The following is a 20,162-nucleotide window of genomic DNA, read 5'->3' on the forward strand; positions in this document are numbered from 1 at the left end:
GGGTGCGGTAGGATGGAACCACTAAACCCCGATCTGGACGTCCGCGAGTAGCCAGCATGTTGTCCAGCCGGATGGACAGGTCCACCAGCTGTTTGAAGGTGAGGGTGGGGTCTCTGCAGGCCAGCTCCTGACGGACGTCCTCGCGTAGACTGCAGTGGTAATGGTCGATCAGGGCCCTGTTGTTCCATCCCGCGCCGGCAGCCAGGGTCCTAAACTCCAGAGCAAACTCCTGCGCGCTCCTCTTCTCCTGCCTCAGATGATAGAGACGCTCACCCGCCGCTCTGCCCTCGGGTGGGTGGTCGAAAACTGCCCGGAAACAGCGGGTGAACTCCTCAAAATGGTCCAACGCCGCATCTTCCCCTCCACACACGGCGCTGGCCCACTGCAGTGCTTTCCCGGTGAGGCACGAGACGAGGGCGAAAACATTATCGTGGTCCGATGGAGCTGGTTGGACCGTGGCCAGATAAAGGTTTAACTGGAGGAGGAAACCCTGGCAGTTGGCAGCACTTCCGTCGTACCCCCGTGGCATGGGTTGACGGATCCCATTGGGTTCAGGTGGTAAAGGGGCGCCCAGGATAGACCCCGGTTGTGCTGGTGGAGGCACTGGAAGAACTGCCTGTCTCTCCCAGCGGTCCATATTCTGGACAACGCGATCCATGGCGACGCTCAGATGGTAAAGCTTCTCCGTATGCTCCTGGATGCGTTCCTCCACCTCCATGTCCGGGGGTATTTTCTCCTGCTGACTTCATATTTTGTTCAGAGATTCTGTCACGTCGTGTATGTAGGTGGCAGGGAAGTCAAGCACAGGAGAATTAAACTTGGTATAAATGGAGTATTTTAATAACTTAAAACATAAACTCCAAAACTAAAGTCCATAATAAAATAAATGTGGGTACAAAAACCCGTCGCACACCAATCCATAAAACATGAACATAACAATAAACAATCTCTGACAAGGACATGAGGGGAAACAGAGGGTTAAATACACAACAATTAATGAATGGGATTGGAACCAGGTGTGTAAGAAGACCAGACAAAACCAATGGAAAATGAAACATAGATCAATGATGGCTAGAAGACCGGTGACGTCGATCGCCGAGCCCCGCCCGAACAAGGAGAGGCATCGACTACGGCAGAAGTCGTGACATGCAGTAGTTTATGTGTCAGGGGGCTAGGGTCAGTCTGTTATATCTGGAGTATTCTCCTGTCTTATCCGGTGTCCTGTGTAAATTTAAGTATGCTCTCTCTAATTCTCTCTTTCTTTCTCTCTCTCGGAGGACCTGAGTCCCCGGACCATGCCTCAGGACTACCTGGCCTGATGACTCCTTGCTGTTCCCAGTCCAGAGATACTCTGAATGATCGGCTATGAAAAGCCAACTGACATTTAATCCTGAGGTGCTGACCTGTTGCACCCTCGACAACCACTGTTATTATTATTATTTCACCCTGCTGGTCATCTATGAACATTTTAACATCTTGGCCATGTTCTGTTATAATCTCCACCCGGCACAGCCAGAAGAGGACTGGCCACCCCTCATAGCCTGGTTCCTCTGGGTTTCTTCCTAGGTTCTGGCCTTTCTAGGGAGTTTTTCCTAGCCACCGTGCTTCTACGCCTGCATTGCTTGCTGTTTGGGGTTTTAGGCTGGGTTTCTGTACAGATATCAGCTGATGTAAGAAGGGCTTTATAAATAAATTTGATTTGGTCCATTTCAGTTTGTCAGTGATGTGTACACCAAGGAACAATTAGAAACACTTGTGATGTGGATACTGATGTTTATAATTTCCCAGGAATTGTGCTTGGTTAACAGTCTGTGTTATAGGATTCCATTTCATGTGTAGTGTGTAATTATTAATATATTTTTTTGTTGGGAGGGGGGGGGGCGGTTATTTCTTGTCATAGCCAATAAGATCATGCTTTTAATGTACAGTCCAGGACATTGAGGATAAACCCATTAGGAGAAACTGTTTCAATGTTGGATACATGAGAAAGCCTTCTCCCGCTTTTGTCAGGATCAGTGGGTTGGATAATGGCAGTTGCGAGTGTCTGGACCAGAAGCCACCACACCTGAATGGGGAAGCTTGAGCTCTCACTGCCTTGCTAGCCTGTATCTCTCTACTACTCTGTTATAGCATCAACTTTGCACACCTTTTTTTATTTTCTACAATTTTCTTTCTTTTTTCTGTTGAAGCAGGGAGAGGAAGAGGAAGACTTCATGACCTGCTTTGACATAATGACCAGTTACTAAAACAAACTGCAAGGTTACATTTCCTTACCAAATATAAATAAATTATGGTAGTGAAGGATATTGTTAAACCCTGACGGACCCTGATGGAAATAGGATGATGATCAAGAGTTGAAAACAATTACCATAATATTGATGATGAAGATGAAGAGGAGGAGGATAATTATGTTTAAGATGTTGAACTGATTAAGCCAAATATAAGAAACACAAGCTAAACCAACAATGCCGAACGTAGCTCATTAGTAAGGAAAGAACAAATAGTGAATCAACCTGTCGACCTACTCTCTCCCATGACCAGTCAAATTAAAACTGTTTTGTAACAGTCAAACTATTTTATAACAGCCTGCAAGAGCACCTTTCAATATCTAGAGGTTAGTATTGAGAAGGCCACGAATAACTGTTGCATTCTAATGCAATTCAACCTCTCTCCATATCAAACATTTGTGACTCAAGCGCTTGTTCATTCATTTCCACTTCTTGGCTGAATTTATTGTCCCTTATTAGTGGGGAAACTGTCCAGGAATGTTTCCTTTCATCATTCAGCTTCCTGGTGCTTTCTTTCTTACATAACACAGCTGACAGGGTGATAATTAACAAGCTGAGGGAAGTCAGCAGGGTCCCTGGGGCGGCACCAACCAGACAGGGATGGCTGCTCACCCTTCTGTATGAACCGTTGCCACGGTTTCATTCATCATCCCCACCTGTAAAGGGTCATGGGTTTATTTTTACCGGTCTACGAACATGATGTTACCGCTTGCCCTCTTGATTATGCACATTCCCCAAAGGAGTGGTTATATGTTTCAATGTAGCTATTTACTGAGACATTTAAAAAAGTGCTTAGTATCTTACCTGACTTTTACTGTCAGGAAAACGACGATCCACTGTACATTTCATGATCTGCTGCATGCTGAATAAGATGTTTAGCTCAGCTAGTCTAATGGCTAGCCATTCATATACTGTGCCTTGCAATCAACTCCTGATCTTCTTATTACCACCCCCATGTCATCGCTTTCTCATGGAGGATGATTAGAGAATAACAAAGTCGTCCTTGCTTTTAGCATGGTACTGACAATTTCCTTCCTACTGGTCTGATAAGCATTACAGTGGAAAGTTCCCATAAAGAAAAATACCTTGAAGCAAATAACTGTAGCTGTCCATCAGCCACAGAACACCCCCTAACATCCCATAATTATCCCTCTGGACGACAGGAGCTGATAAGGAAGAGACCATTGGCCAGTAGGAGAGCGGAGTGAAGTAGCACTTAGAGACGCGTCGAGAGGCGCCCAAGGCCAGGGGTCAGTTCAAGAGCACCACATAACCACAGGGAGGAGATGAACCACAGCCCCCGGGAGAGACTGTCTCTGACAACATGTGAATCTCTCCAACAGAGTCCTGTATCTGTGTCTGCTTTCACAATCTCAGCACCTTTGTTGGTATACTTTCACTTTCAAGCTTTTGGCTTTCACCATCAAAGAGTTGGTACAAATAGAAAGATTTAGAAAGAACATCATTTTTTCTGTTCAAAGCACAATGAAAGATGCTGATAGAAAAATCTATTATCTATTGATGTCTTTTCTAGGAATGTAGAAACCTGGTGCCAAGACTTGACCAATCTGTGCAGGGAAAAACAAAGAAAAACTGAAATCTGTCCACATCTATCAATATCTTTACAGTGTAAGAATGTGGACCAGGTAATGAAACTGCATACAGAGAAGGAATCATACATACAAGGGTATAATATCTGTGCAAATGTTGAACATCGTGGGTGGTAATACTTCATAATATGCCCCATGGAGGTTAAAATCACATCTCTCTCTCTTACAACCCAGGAGCAAACTGGGAAAAAAGGTCTTATCATTGAGAAAATGTGAACAGAGTAAACGCTGTTTGTGTGGAGAGAAAATAATGTTATCCAAGCACCTCTGTGCTCTATAAATAAAGCTAGCCTTTCTCCGCTTAAGCTGGATGACGAAGGAGTTTAATATTGACATTAGAGACGGAATAGGGGATCCAGCCCACTATGTTTGTCCACAAAGCACATCGCTTTCAAGTCACTAACTTTACTATTCATCTCAATAAGTCTGACTGCTCACAGCTCAAAACTCATTCAGTCATTCTCAATGTTGAATCATTCTCAATGTTGAGTCATTCTCAATGTTGAATCATTCTCAATGTTGAATCATTCTCAATGTTGAATCATTCTAAATGTTGAATCATTCTCAATATGGTGCTACTGTACTAGGAGCTCTGCTTGAGGTCCATTTGGTTAACCATCAACTTAATCTACTCCATCAGCCGACTCTCTCTCTGTCTATATGCGGTAGCAAATGAGCCTGGGGACAACTGAAATGAATCCCAGTGAAAAAGTATTGACTTGAATAACAAGCCTAACCGTCACCTAATATACTTATATAAAACTCTCTAATGTATGCATCTCTCTGCTATGATAGGTGTGATTGCTGGTCACTAACAATAACTGTTGTGCTGGGGACATAGTGTCAACACTTGTCTGGCACTTTTAGCACAGTTTCAGGCTGGTGCAGCACAGTCACTTAGTATGAGCAGAGTAATTGGACCTTTTTACCTGAGTGGAGAGCATCGCTTTGATTTATCCCTAGGTGACTGTGAGAAACCTAGCAACAGACCGTTACAGATATAGCCTATTGCTGCTTCTCTCTGGATCTCACCAGAGTCTGTCTGGGTCATAGTCTGATGCTGCTCTCTGCATCTCACCAGTCTGTCTGGGTCATGGCCTGATGCTGCTCTCTGCATCTCTCCAGAGTCTGTCTGGGTCGTAGCCTGATGCTGCTCTCTGCATCTCACCAGAGTCTGTCTGGGTCATAGTCTGATGCTGCTCTCTGCATCTCACCAGAGTCTGTCTGGGTCATAGCCTGATGCTGCTCTCTGCCTTTCACCAGGGTCTGTCTGGGTCATAGCCTGATGCTGCTCTCCGCATCTCACCAGAGTCTGTCTGTGGCATAGCCTGATGATGCTCTCAGCATCTCACCAGAGTCGGTCTGGGTCATAGCCTGATGCTGCTCTCTGCATCTCACCAGAGTCTGTCTGGGTCATAGCCTGATGCTGCTCTCTGCATCTCACCAGAGTCTGTCTGGTTCATAGTCTGATGCTGCTCTCTGCATCTCACCAGAGTCTGTCTGGTTCATAGTCTGATGCTGCTCTCTGCATCTCACCAGAGTCTGTCTGGGTCTGGACACACATGCATTTAGACACAAACACACTCTTGGACACAAATACACATAGACACTTGGACCCCCCAAAAATGTGTGTGCTCCATCAAGCAATTCCTGGGCTTCATTTACCTATTTGCCAATTAGCCTGGACCCTTTGCTGCCGACACGGAGAACCGCCGATCTACGTCTACCGACGTAACTGTCCGAGGGGGTTTCTGTCCCGAAGCAAGCACCAGTTAGCCTGGAGCTAGCCTCGAGCTAGGCCCATCTCCCGGTTAGCTGAAGAAATCCATCAGATAATTCCTGGGCTTCAATAACTCTTTTGCCAAATGGCCTGGACCCTTTGCTGCTGACACAGAGCACCGCCAATCAATCATGACTGGTCTGCCGAAGTAACTGTCCGAGGGGGTTTCAACAGGCTCTCCCATTGCAACGTCCCCCTGAGGCCCATCTGCTAGCCCCGGCCTGCTATCTGTCTGAATCGCTGTGACTACAGCTTGCCAAGCTACTCACTGGACCCTATGATCACTCGGCTACACATGTCTCTCCCTAATGTCAATATGCCTTGTCCATTGCTGTTTGGTTAGTAATTTTTGTCTAATTTCATTGTAGAGCCTTCAGCCCTGCTCAATATGCCTTAGCTAGCCCTTATGTTCCACCCCCCACACATGCGGTGACCTCACCTGGCTTAAATGGTGCCTCTAGAGACAAAACATCTCTCATCGTCCCTCAATGCCTTGGCTTACCTCCACTGTACTCACATCCTACCATACCCTTGTCTGTACATTATTCCTTGAATCTATTCTTCCGCGCCCAGAAACCTGCTCCTTTTACTCTCTGTTCCGAATGCACTAGACGACCAGTTCTTATAGCCTTTAGCCGTACTCTTATCCTACCCCTCCTCTGTTCCTCTGGTGATGTAGAGGTTAACCCAGGCCCTGCAGCCCCCAGCATCATTCCCATTCCCCAGGCGCTCTCATTTGTTGACTTCTGCAACCGTAAAATCATTGGTTTCAAGCATGTTAACATTAGAAGTCTCCTCCCTAAGTTTGTTTTATTCACTGCTTTAGCACACTCCGCCAACCTGGATGTCCTAACCGTGTCTGAATCCTGGCATAGGAAGGCCACCAAAAATCCCAAAATGTGTTGTTGTTGTTGTTATAGACCCCCCTCAGCCCCTTGCTGTGCCCCGGACACCATATGTGAAATCATCGCCCCCCCCCCCCCATCTATCTTCAGAGTTTGTACTGTTGGGTGACCTAAACTGGGACATGCTTAACACCCCGGCCGTCCTACAATCTAAGCTAGATGCCCTCAATCTCACACAAATTATCATGGAACCTACCAGGTATAACCCTAAATCCGTAACCATGGGCACCCTCTTAGATATCCTCCTGACCCACTTGCCTTCTAAATACACCTCTGCTGTCTTCAACCAGGATCTCAGCGATCACAGCCTCATTGCCTGCGTGAGTAATGGGTCCGCGGTCAAACAACCACCCCTCATAACTGTAAAACGCTCCCTAAAACACTTCAGCGAGCAGGCCTTTTTAATCGACCTGGCCCGGGTATCCTGGAAGGATATTGACCTCATCCCGTCAGTAGAGGATGCCTGGTTGCTCTTCAAAAGCGCTTTCCTCACCATCTTAAATAAGCATGCCCCATTCAAAAAATGTAGAACTAAGAACAGATATAGCCCTTGGTTCACCCCAGACTTGACTGCCCTTGACCAGCACAAAAACATCCTGTGGCGTTCTGCATTAGCATCGAATAGCCCCCGCGATATGCAACTTTCAGGGAAGTCAGGAACCAATATACTCAGTCAGTTAGGAAAGCAAAGGCTAGCTTTTTCAAAGAGAAATTTGCTTCCTGTAGCACTACTTCCAAAAGGTTTTGGGACACTGTAAAGTCCATTGAGAATAAGAGCACCTCCTCCCAGCTGCCCACTGCACTGAGGATAGGAAACAAGTCTACGATAATCAATCATTTCAATAAGCATTTTTTCATGGCTGGCCATGCTTTCCACCTGGCTACCCCTACCCCGGATAACATCTCTGCACCCCCTGCAGCAGCTTTCCCAAAGCCCCCCCACCCGCTTCTCCTTCACCCATATCCAGACAGCTGATGTTCTGAAAGAACTGCAAAATCTGGATCCCTACAAATCAGCTGGGCTAGACAATCTGGACCCTCTCTTTCTAAAATTATCCGCCAAAATTGTTGCAACCCCTATTACTAGCCTATTTAACCTCTCTTTCATATCGTCTGACATCCCCAAAGATTGGAAAGCTGCGCTGCCGCGGTCGTCCCCCTCTTCGAAGGGGGAGACACTCTAGACCCAAACAGTTATAGACCTATATCCATCATGCCCTGCCTTTCTAAAATCTTTGAAAGCCAAGTTAATAAACAGATCCCGACCATTTCGAATCCCACCGTACCTTCTCCACTATGCAGTCTGGTTTCCAAGCTGGTCATGGGTGCACCTCAGCCACGCTCAAGGTCCTAAACGATATCATAACCGCCATTGATAAAAGACAGTACTGTGCAGCCGTCTTCATTGACCTGGCCAAGGCTTTCAACTCTGTCAATCACCGCATTCTAATTCTCAGACTCTTATTCTCAGCCTTGGCTTCTCAAATGACTGCCTCGCCTGGTTCACCAACTACTTCTCAGACAGAGTTCAGTGTGTCAAATCGGAGGGCCTGTTGTCCGGACCTCTGGCAGTCTCTATGGGCGTGCCACAGGGTTCAATTCGCGCGTCGACTCTTTTTTCTGTATATATCAATGTCGCTCTTGCTGCTGGTGATTCTCTAACCCACCACTACGCAGACGACACCATTCTGTATACACTTGGCCCTTCTTTGGACACTGTGCTAACATCCCTCCAAACAAGCTTCAAGGCCATACAACATTCCTTCCATGGCCTCCAACTGCTTTTAAATGCTAGTAAAACTAAGTGCATGCTCTTCAACCGATTGCTGCCCGCACCCTCCCGTCCGACTAGCATCACTACTCTGGACGGTTCTGACTTCGAATATGTGGACATCTACAAATACCTAGGTGTCTGGTTAGACTGTAAACTCTCCTTCTAGACTCACATTAAGCATCTCCAATCCAAAATTAAATCTAGAATCGGCTTCCTATTTTGCAACAAAGCCTCCTTCCCACATGCCGCCAGACATACCCTCGTAAAACTGACTGTCCTACCGATCCTTGACTTCGGCGATGTCATTTACAAAATAGCCCCCAACACTCTACTCAACAAACTGGATGTCGTCTATCACAGTGCCAAAATGCTTTGTAAACAACAGGTGTAGACTAACAGTGAAATACTTACTTACGGGCCCTTCCCAACAATGCAGAGATAAAAATAGAAAATCTATTTTGTTAATAATAACACAAGTAATAAATACATTACATTACATTACATTTAAGTCATTTAGCAGACGCTCTTATCCAGAGCGACTTACAAATTGGTGCATTCACCTTATGATATCCAGTGGAACAACCACTTTACAATAGTGCATCTAACTCTTTTAAGGGGGGGTTAGAAGGATTACTTTATCCTATCCTAGGTATTCCTTAAAGAGGTGGGGTTTCAGGTGTCTCCGGAAGGTGGTGATTGACTCCGCTGACCTGGCGTCGTGAGGGAGTTTGTTCCACCATTGGGGTGCCAGAGCAGCGAACAGTTTTGACTGGGCTGAGCGGGAACTGTACTTCCTCAGAGGTAGGGAGGCGAGCAGGCCAGAAGTGGATGAACGCAGTGCCCTTGTTTGGGTGTAGGATCAGAGCCTGAAGGTACGGAGGTGCCGTTCCCCTCACAGCTCCGTAGGCAAGCACCATGGTCTTGTAGCGGATGCGAGCTTCAACTGGAAGCCAGTGGAGAGAGCGGAGGAGCGGGGTGACGTGAGAGAACTTGGGAAGGTTGAACACCAGACGGGCTGCGGCGTTCTGGATGAGTTGTAGGGGTTTAATGGCACAGGCAGGGAGCCCAGCCAACAGCGAGTTGCAGTAATCCAGACGGGAGATGACAAGTGCCTGGATTAGGACCTGCGCCGCTTCCTGTGTGAGGCAGGGTCGTACTCTGCGAATGTTGTAGAGCATGAACCTACAGGAACGGGTCACCGCCTTGATGTTAGTTGAGAACGACAGGGTGTTGTCCAGGATCACGCCAAGGTTCTTAGCACTCTGGGAGGAGGACACAATGGAGTTGTCAACCGTGATGGCGAGATCATGGAACGGGCAGTCCTTCCCCGGGAGGAAGAGCAGCTCCGTCTTGCCGAGGTTCAGCTTGAGGTGGTGATCCGTCATCCACACTGATATGTCTGCCAGACATGCAGAGATGCGATTCGCCACCTGGTTATCAGAAGGGGGAAAGGATAAGATTAATTGTGTGTCATCTGCATAGCAATGATAGGAGAGACCATGTGAGGATATGACAGAGCCAAGTGACTTGGTGTATAGCGAGAATAGGAGAGGGCCTAGAACAGAGCCCTGGGGGACACCAGTGGTGAGAGCACGTGGTGCGGAGACAGATTCTCGCCACGCCACCTGGTAGGAGCGACCTGTCAGGTAGGACGCAATCCAAGCGTGGGCCGCGCCGGAGATGCCCAACTCGGAGAGGGTGGAGAGGAGGATCTGATGGTTCACAGTATCAAAGGCAGCCGATAGGTCTAGAAGGATGAGAGCAGAGGAGAGCTGGCCAAGGACGGCACGTTCAAGAGTTTTGGAGAGAAAAGAAAGAAGGGATACTGGTCTGTAGTTGTTGACATCGGAGGGATCGAGTGTAGGTTTTTTCAGAAGGGGTGCAACTCTCGCTCTCTTGAAGACGGAAGGGACGTAGCCAGCGGTCAAGGATGAGTTGATGAGCGAGGTGAGGTAAGGGAGAAGGTCTCCGGAAATGGTCTGGAGAAGAGAGGAGGGGATAGGGTCAAGCGGGCAGGTTGTTGGGCGGCCGGCCGTCACAAGACGCGAGATTTCATCTGGAGAGAGAGGGGAGAAAGAGGTCAAAGCACAGGGTAGGGCAGTGTGAGCAGAACCAGCGGTGTCGTTTGACTTAGCAAACGAGGATCGGATGTCGTCGACCTTCTTTTCAAAATGGTTGACGAAGTCATCCGCAGAGAGGGAGGAGGGGGGGGAGGGGGAGGAGGATTCAGGAGGGAGGAGAAGGTGGCAAAGAGCTTCCTAGGGTTAGAGGCAGATGCTTGGAATTTAGAGTGGTAGAAAGTGGCTTTAGCAGCAGAGACAGAAGAGGAGAATGTAGAGAGGAGGGAGTGAAAGGATGCCAGGTCCGCAGGGAGGCGAGTTTTCCTCCATTTCCGCTCGGCTGCCCGGAGCCCTGTACACAATGTACACAAATACACAATGAGTAACAATAACTTGGCTATGTACGCAGGGTACCAGTACTGAGTCGATGTGCAGGGGTATGATGTAACCGAGGTATATATGTACATATAGGTAGGGGTAAAGTGACTAGGCAACTGGATAGATAATAAATAGTAGCAGCAGCGCATGTGATGAAAAGAGTCAAAGCAGTTCTGGGCATGATACACTAGCACCGGATGCCACGCGGTGAAACACCGCTTCCCATTAATTTCAATGGAAGGAAAGTCGTGAGAAGCTGAGAGGGCGGGGGACCTTTGGGCGGTGCGAAGGTGGCATGGGAGGCAGTGAAAAATATAAACTTTTCCCAAATTTATGCAAATCACCAGCGGCGACCAGCGGCGGCATCCTCTCTCACACCAATCATATCGAGTGGTTCCCATGATGAATTTGACGCTATGCGACCCAAGGCTAGAGACCTTCTTCAGCAAAGATGGCTTACAAAAAATACTAGGATGGAAGCAAATGTGATTATAACATCATAACGAATCATGCAAAAAAGTTACAGTTGACAGGAATATTTTAGTTAATGTAGAGACAAACTATTATGCATATTTTTTTATCATAACGTTAATTTACGAAAATCGCAATTTACCAAGCCAGCTGACTAGCTAACATTAGCCAGCTAGCTGGCTAGCTTTATGGGTGTTGTGACATGAGTATGTCACTGTTACTTGTGTAACAGTGGATGTAAATAATCTAGCTAGCTAAAGCATTTACTGAAAATTTAATGTGCAATTTTGTTAGCTTGCCTTGCTGATATTTGCCACGCAATGCAGATAGATGAAATAACGTAGCTAACTATGTTCTTGCTTATTGTGCAGTGGAGGATAAAAATACCTGTATGCCTAAGGATGTGTAGCTAGCTATCTAGGCAATCTGTGTATGGACCCAAACGTTTGGTATACATATTAGTGCAGAACCTAGCTATGATAGCCAGTTGTATCAACTTCAAAACAGTCTGAATGACATTAATGAAGCATATGGATTGAGTAGAATATAATATAACTTTTTGCCAAGGATGCAAGTCGTATATACATGTAGTTATTACCATGCATGAGATCCCCACATTGTAGCCTGTACATTTAAGATATTCACGGGTCATGTACTCTACCTTGGACAATAAAGGTGCAGTTCAGGTATGAATGTCTTTGAGATTATTTTTCAGTCATATCCAATACAAGGAGTATCAAATTCCAGTCTTTGAATGATGCTGTGTCTGTATGTATGTATTACAATTATACACTTCAACAGTGCTTACCAATCTTGGTCCTGGGACATCAATGGTTACACATTGTAACTAATAGACTAGAAACAGGATTTAACTAGTTAAAGGCTGATTTGTAATTCATATATACAGAAATATAATTTCAAAAACAGAATACTACACTTCCTATGCATCATGTAAATAATCTAAAACCAGTTCATCTCAATATCTAATGCCCTTCATCTGCATTGATCTGATAAACACAGGATAGGTGTAGTATTTCATCAAATGAGAGACTTAATTTCAACCAGTAGAGAATGTGAAACACTTTATTGAAAGAAGTTCATTATCCAAGTGTTATAAATACAAGTTCAATCTGTACTTCAATGCACATCTGTTGTGCATTATAAAAACAGAGGAAGAAAGAGGTGGCGAGATAGGTGTAAAAGACAGAAAGGGAAAGTGGTAAGAACATAGGAGCAGGGAAGGCAGCATACGATTAAGGAATCACAGTGCAACCCAAATATTCTCTTAGTTCATCAAAATTACATAAGTGTCTCTAGCCGGCCCGAAGGTTATCTTAAAAGCGGGTGAGGTGGCGATGATGGGACTAGGGGTTGGCATCCTCTCTCACATCAAAACATATCTGCAGATGAAAGACAGATGAACAGAGAGAGTATGTTTAAGCCTTGTGTTTTTATTTTTTATTCTAACATTGTTAGTCATCATAATAATCAGGAGGTGAAATGCAAAATTGACCTTGAATCATTAACTCTGGGAATACTGCATCTCTATCTGTATTTCAATATAAAGTATCTCTTTAATAATAATTCCTGTTGACCTGACCAAGTGACCTCTAATCATGCTGTGCCCTCTAAGTAACCAGTTCAGATGCGGGAGGGGTTCACCGACACAGCTGATATAACCTAGAGGATTTATGGAGAAGAGAGGGATGAAGTGAAGGAGAGAGACTTGAGAAAATAAGGTAGTTAAAGAGAGTGTTCAACAGGAGTCTGTGTGTGCGGGCTCACCTGGTGTCCACACCACAGTAAGTGGCTGCAGAGTACTTTATGCTGAAAAACATGAACGGACATACAAGTACAAACAATATAGCATAGTTATAGAAATAATGAAGTGTCTTACTATTCTCCATGGTTGGCCCTCTTGCCTATTATTTGAAGGTGGAAGGAGCCACAGTTATACACCTGAGCCTGCTTACTGCACAACACAATCCATCAATCAGATTGATACATGGGTGTGTAGGTGTGGGTTATAGGGTGTCTAATTGTTCTACATTCTTTCAACATGGGTGATTTAAAATAGCCTGTTTTGTTTTTGTGCAGACATCACACCCTTACCTAAACAGCACCCTCACCTGAGAAGTAGAAATCAAAGGGAGAGAAACTGGGAATTGAATAACTGCAGTTGACATAGCTAAGTAAATGGAATAATTCTCTTATTGCAATGTGAATGGCTCTTGAAAGAGACTTTGGTTGTGCATTGTGTAGTCTATAGTGTTGCCAGGAAACAGCACCCTCTTCGAAGAAGTAGGAGGTGAAGATCTCCGGCACATGGATTGCCTCTCTTGCTGCATTGTTGGACCCCATCCTTGAAACATCCAGCAGAGCAGCAGTCTTCTCCTCTGGCACACGGCAGCGAGCTGCAGATCCCCTCCTGGTCCTCGTGTCCATCCTCATGAAGTTATGCAGGACACAGGTAGCCTTCACACACCTGAATTCCTCCAGGAGGCAGTCCCAGATGGCCCTGGTCACCCAAGTTTGCAGTGCCCTACACGTTAACTGTAGGCAATAGTTTTGAAGGAATCTTCAGTTACAAGGTATCTGTAGGAATATGGAAGACAATGTAATTATTAGACTTGTACGTCACCAGGTCAATGTGGATTACTAAAGTGATAACATTGATTTAACATGGATTTATAGATGCATGGGCACACATGTGCATGTGTAGCATGTGACAATAACAGGATCATATCAAGGATAGCATCACAAATGAATACATAAATACCACTTGAAGCTTGATGATGAGTTGACCATTTGAATCAACTGTGCAGTGCCAAGGCAAAAACAGAAATGTGCACCCCTTTGAGTCCCCAGGACCAGGTCTGAGAACCCCTGCTCTTCATTGGGACCTCTTCATATGTAGACAGGCTTTCATAGCTTTCTTTATCTGAGGACAGAAAACCTCACAAGAAACAGACTTCATTATAGTCATATTACACCGCACTGAATATTATGTTACTATTATCTCCATCCTCACTTCTAGGGACAGGAACTACACAAAAGTACCTGCCCTACCCAAAATAGCCTACTCTTTCACTGACAGTTGGTGCTGCTATCCTATCACCCTCCTCCATGGCTGTTAGCTAGCAACCTACAAATGAATTTGGAGTTTGTTTTTTCCAGTGATGAATACATCAAGATAGCTAGCTAATACGAAGTTAGGTAGATGGTGATATTTCATTCACTTAGCTAGCCATCTATACAGTATGTTAAGTTGGCTAGATAGCTAGCTAGCCAACTAGCTAGCTCATTTAGCAGCTCATTTGAGTTAGCTTGCACTGTAGCTAGTTAGCTAATAATACATATTTTTTTCATTTTCGAAAAGTATTTACTTACTTGAATAGGTTCTCCCAGTCATGTGGACAATTGGAAACAGGGCAGCAAAGTTTGTTTGTCAATAAAGAGTTTTCGAGGATATCACTATTGAACTATGTACCCATTTAATAACCAGACCTTCATACAAACTTGCTATGCTGAATTCTTGACACACAATCAAACATGCTGCTGGATGATGCCATATACTGCCAGCACGCCCACAAGTGATTTACCGCTATCTAGTGTACATTCACCGTCAGTCTAAATAATTTCTCAAAATCATCAGGGTTCTATTCTGGCCAAGAAGAGGAGATACCACAACACTACACAGGTCTTACAGTGTGTGAGGGGTGGTGAGGGTCATTCTGTTCCTCTGACCTACCCCAATTACATACTCTAACTGTCAGGACCCGGTGTGAGAAACAGTCACTAATAGTCGGCAGAACCCAGAAGATGAGGCAGACACAGCAGTACTAGAGACGGTGGTTTAATAAAGGAAAAAGATCTTCAGGCAAAAAATATAAATCCACAATGTCAAAAGTAATGCCAAGAGAAAAAATGAATATCCTCCAAGATACAAAGAAAATCCACAAAGTGGTAAGAACAGCAGGGAAAAAACAAACCTCAAAAGAATAATCAAAAATAAACAAGAACAAAACCAGAGTCAGGAAAATCCAACTTGAGAAACAAATGGTCACAGCATGGCTGGGGCTGGGTGGTAACATACAAACACAGAACAAAGAACTGAGGAACACTAAGGGTTTAAATACCTACAAGGAAATGAGGCACAGGTGCAACTAATAACTAGAACAAGGGAAAAACAAAAGGTTCAAAAAGGCGCAATGGGGGCATCTAGTGACCAAAACCTGAATAATCCTGGCCAAAACCTGACACATAACATGTAAAACAATAGGTCAGTTGCTTTCTTTCATCTAGTAACTAATGTACAGCATTACATGTAAAAGCCCACTGTTAAGTAAACACTTTATTAAGCAATTGATCAATCAAACTATTCTTAACTGCTTAAAGATTGGTGGTGCATTAACTTTTTATTTCATATTTAAAATGACAGAGGGATCACAAGACAAAGGTCATATTCTTTTAAAGTGTGGAATTACATTTCGTACCACGGCCTCCACTAAAGAATGACAATCAGCTAACCATTTTGGAGATTGACTTAAGAGATGATCAGAGGAGCAGAGTTTTTACCACCAGCATTATTACAGGGGCTGAAGTATGGATATAGTTTTTCAGTGAATATGCAACCAGTGTAAGAGTAGATATGAGACCTGGCCTCCACATCATAAAAGGACACCTGACCCTCCTCATAATCCACAAACACCCCCACCTTCTGGGGCTTCTTTCTCAATGAGAGGGTAACAGGGTGTCCTGCATTGGCCTTGTACTCATTCCCATTCCTGAGGACCACAGTCCAGTATCCATTTTGAGGCTTTAATATGATCTTTGCCTTCCTGTTGATGGACTCTCTGGCCACTCCTAAATCCCACTTAGTCTTCCCCTGGACCGTCACCTCATAGTAAAATCTGCCTGAGAAGAACCCCTTCTTTCCCAGGACACAACAATTAGAATCAAACCTTTCTGGGTTGTCAGAGAGTTTCTTTAGTGTGCCTTCATGTCTCACTTGTTTCCAATCCTCAGAAAGGGTGAGTTTGGGATATGCTGTATCAGGGTCCAGAGTCACATCCACTGTATACAGCTGAATCCTCTTTAACTCAGCATCACACAACTTCCTCACCTCTCTCATAAGTGCCTCCTCAAGCTGAGATACAGCTCTCATCACAGTCCCTACACAAATATCACCGTGAACACAGATCTCAGACCAGTCCTTGGTGTGTGGAGGGGTGCACAGAGATGGGAAGCTCTGGAGGAGGAGAAAGTGGTCCTCAGTGTGTGAGAGCTGCTCCAGCTCAGTGCTTCTCCTCTTCAGCTCATTGATTTCCTGCTCAAGGTCTTTAATGAGCCCTTCAGCCTGCCTCTGCTGCTTTCTGGTTTTCCTCAAACATCTCAATGAGCTCAGCCTGGCTTCTCTCAATGGATCGCACCAGATCAGTGAAGACCTGCACACTGTTTGATATCTCTCTCTGTGCCTCTTTCTTGCTGAGATCTACTAAGTGTTTGATCTCCTGAACCTTCTGCAGTCTCTCCTGGATCATCTGCTGCACTTCTGCCTCAGTCTTCCCAAGCTGAACCTTCTTCTCTTCATACTCTTCCTCTATAGGGACAATGTCATGAGCCATATGGTCGGTTTTGAAGCACAACACACAAAGACATGTCTGGTCAGTTCTGCAGAACAGCTCCAGGAGTCTGTCGTGGTTCTTACACGTCCTGTCTTCCAGATTCTCCACAGGTTTGATCAGCTTGTGTCTCTTTAAGGCTGGGACTCTCTGATGAGGCTCCAGGTGAGTCTTACAGTAAGAGGTCTGACACACCAGGCAGGACTTCAGGGCCTTGAGCTTCGTCCCAGTGCAGATGTCACAGGGGACTTCAAGGGGTTGAACAGGGCATTGATCTCGGCTGCTGGTGGCCTTCACTTCAACTGACTTCCTGAACTGAGCAGCCATCTCAGATATGAAAGTATTGATGCGAAGCACAGGTTTTCTATGGAATTTCTCCTTACACATTGGACACAGGCACAGGTCATTGCTATCCCAGTACTGTCTTATACAGGCCTTGCAGAAGTTGTGTCCACATGGAGTGGTGACTGGCTCAGTGAACACATCCAGACAGATAGAACACAAGAACTGGTCTTCAGACAGGAAACTGCTGGAGGTGGCCATATCTAGACAGATCAGAGGCGAAAAAATAAAGCATTTCCTGGGATCAGTTGGCTCTCTATAATACAAACTAATGACTAAACAGACAACTTCAGAGAATATATTTTGAACAGGGTAAATTAAAAAAAGATTCAGACAATTCAGAAAGTCAAATGTGGATGTGGGAAAATGTTGACTGTGGAATTGGAATTTCAGTTGAACTTCTGAACTCAATGAATTGGTTCAAATGATCGCAACCAATCTTTTAAAATGATTAATTTCAGTGCATTTACCAGGATACCAGCCCATTTGAATATCTCTTACCATAGATGGGTTTGTTGTTTAGCAACAAAACCAACGTGTGCACAACTATGGGGCTAAACACATGGTGTTGTCTTAATTGTTGATGTGTAAACTATATTTTGTCGTTAATATTTATTGAAAGCATAAATTAATTTACACAGTGAGCACTTGTCTTTCAAATACCTCATTACAGTTGTTGGTTAGATAGCTAGCGTATTTTTTGCCATATTAGCATAGACGTGATATCAGTCAAAACACCCCATAACAAGACATGCGGGCTATCCTACGAAGAAAGCTAGATCTACTCAGGGTTTTCTAAAGCTAACAAGCTTCAGTTAGCTTCACATTGAAGCTCAGGCTTCATCTGTACTATGACGGTGGATATTTCTTGCCCGGCTGCCGCTAACTCTAGCAGTCTTGTAACTGAGCGTGCATGTTGCACGTGGCTGGTCGAACGCCAAACTCTTTATTGAGACAATGTTGAAACCATCAATCCATGGGCAAGTCAGTGCTGAAATCAAAATGAAGGAAAAGTTATCTATCAAATCTAGCAGGCTATAGTGTGAAATAGGCTTTTAGAAGTGCAGTCTTTATTTTACTACTTATCGTAATGGCGTCTTTGGTGTGCTTTGATGTGCTTATCAATGCACTAGCAACTCCTATCGATAAAATAATTGTATTAAGTCATACAAAAATGTCAAAGGCATTTTCAAATGCATTCTGTCATTACTAAATAATGTGTTAGGTATTTTAACTTTTTGCAATTTTTTTATACACACAAAAAGCATTGAATTAATAAAATATTGAATTAGTCAACTTCCTCAAATGAAGGGGATGATGATCCAATCTTTGCAAGAGGGAGGGAATCTGATTTCATTGGTCCTCAACTCGTGTCTCAGTCATTTCATTCAGGGTAAGTGGAGTTATCCTGCCCCGGAGCAGGTTAGTTCTTAAGGATTCATTGCCATAGAAATTTAATCTGGCTAAAAAGTGAGCTACTTTTGTATGACCGGTTATCCTGAGTTGTACTCATAGTTGACTAAAGTTACTTGGCCAACTCCTCAAACCTGCTTTGTAGGATATCTCTCAGGTATCAATAAAAAGATACAATGAGCTGAAACGAGCCACCTACGATTCCCCACATGGTAGCTTCTTGTCATTGTTGATAGCTATCTGGCCATGCAGAATCACAACATTGAAGTGCGTACATTGTTTTTGTGAAGTTGTCAGCTAACCCATCTATTTCATTGAGGGGAAATGCCTTTACCAAAGGCACAAGTGTTTAAAATTGCAATATGTAACTTTTTGGGCGACCCACAAAATTCACATAGAAATGTGAGTTATAGATTCATCCTAGATTTATACTTCTGTAACGGTCCTCTTGTGGTGAATGAGCGGACCAAGGCGCAGCGGGTGATGAAAATTTATTAACAGAACGACGAAACACGAAAACTCTTTAACAAACTACAAAACAAATAAACAACGTAGACTGATCTAAAACATGAGAACTTACAAATACACGAAGAACGCACGAACAGGTACAGACTACAAACAAACGCTACAGTCCCGTGTGGTACGAACATACATACAGACACGGAAGACAATCACCCACCAACAAACAGTGTGAACAACCTACCTTAATATGGTTCTCAATCAGAGGAAACGTAAAACACCTGTCCCTGATTGAAAACCATATCAGGCTAATAGACAATGAACCTAAACATAGAAACACATAACATAGAATGCCCACCCCAACTCACGCCCTGAACATACTAAACAAATACAAAAACAAGGAAAACAGGTCAGGAACGTGACAGAACCCCCCCCCCTCAAGGTGCGAACTCCGGGCGCACCACCTAAAGTCTAGGGGAGGGTCTGGGTGGGCATCTGTCCACGGTGGCGGCTCTGGCTCAGGACGTGGTCCCCACCCCACCATAGTCAATCCCCGCTTTCGTAACCTCCTCCTAATGACCACCCTCCAAATTAACCCCACTGGATTAAGGGGCAGCACCGGACTAAGGGGGCAATACCGGAATGAGGGGCAACACCGGAATGAGGGGCAACACCGGACTGAGGGGCAACACCGGACTGAGGGGCAACACCGGACTGAGGGGCAACACCGGACTGAGGGGCAGCTCCGGACTGAGGGGCAGCTCCGGACTGAGGGGCAGCTCCGGACTGGCTGACGGCTCTGGCTGGTCATGGCTGGCTGACGGCTCTGGCTGGTCATGGCTGGCTGACGGCTCTGGCTGGTCATGGCTGGCTGACGGCTCTGGCTGGTCATGGCTGGCTGACGGCTCTGGCTGGTCATGGCTGGCTGACGGCTCTGGCTGGTCATGGCTGGCTGACGGCTCTGGCTGGTCATGGCTGGCTGACGGCTCTGGCTGGTCATGGCTGGCTGACGGCTCTGGCTGATCCTGTCTGGCGGACGGCTCTGGCTGATCCTGTCT

At 45.1% G+C, this 20,162-nt stretch overlaps 1 pseudogene; it reads right to left on the minus strand.

Annotated features, from left to right (window-relative positions):
* Positions 1-15,812: 15,812 nt before the first annotated feature.
* Positions 15,813-17,433, minus strand: LOC120049374 (annotated as a pseudogene).
* Between the last annotated feature and the right edge of the window lie 2,729 nt (positions 17,434-20,162).

Source organism: Salvelinus namaycush, chromosome 6 (genome assembly GCF_016432855.1).
Source record: "Salvelinus namaycush isolate Seneca chromosome 6, SaNama_1.0, whole genome shotgun sequence".
Classification (NCBI taxonomy): Eukaryota; Metazoa; Chordata; class Actinopteri; order Salmoniformes; family Salmonidae; genus Salvelinus; species Salvelinus namaycush.